Genomic DNA, 365 nt, shown 5'->3' on the forward strand with positions numbered 1-365 from the left:
TCATGTTGTATTCACCACTGGTAGTCCAGGCTGATGACAGCCAATCAGGAGAGAGCGTGGCTGTGACCTCATCATTTACAAAGGTCTCACTTTCTGTCCAGAGTACAACACAACCCCAGAGTTTTCAAAATAAAACACAACTCCAGAGTTTTCAAAATAAAACACAAAACCAGAGTTTTCAAAATAAAACGTAGGAAAAGAGATGCGTTATAAAACGAAAACGTCGCAGTGTGGCCGTAGCATCAGGGTTAAGTGTTACAGTAGATGTTATGAAGACAAAGAGTCTGAAAGTGTCGTGGTGAAAGCTTTTAATGCAGACATTCATTGAGTCATTGTAATGATCGTTTTGCTGATAAACAGAAATA

This window comes from Seriola lalandi, unplaced genomic scaffold (genome assembly GCF_002814215.2).
Source record: "Seriola lalandi dorsalis isolate HSWRI2012SDOR001 ecotype SW California unplaced genomic scaffold, Sedor1 jcf7180002054478, whole genome shotgun sequence".
Taxonomy (NCBI): domain Eukaryota; kingdom Metazoa; phylum Chordata; class Actinopteri; order Carangiformes; family Carangidae; genus Seriola; species Seriola lalandi.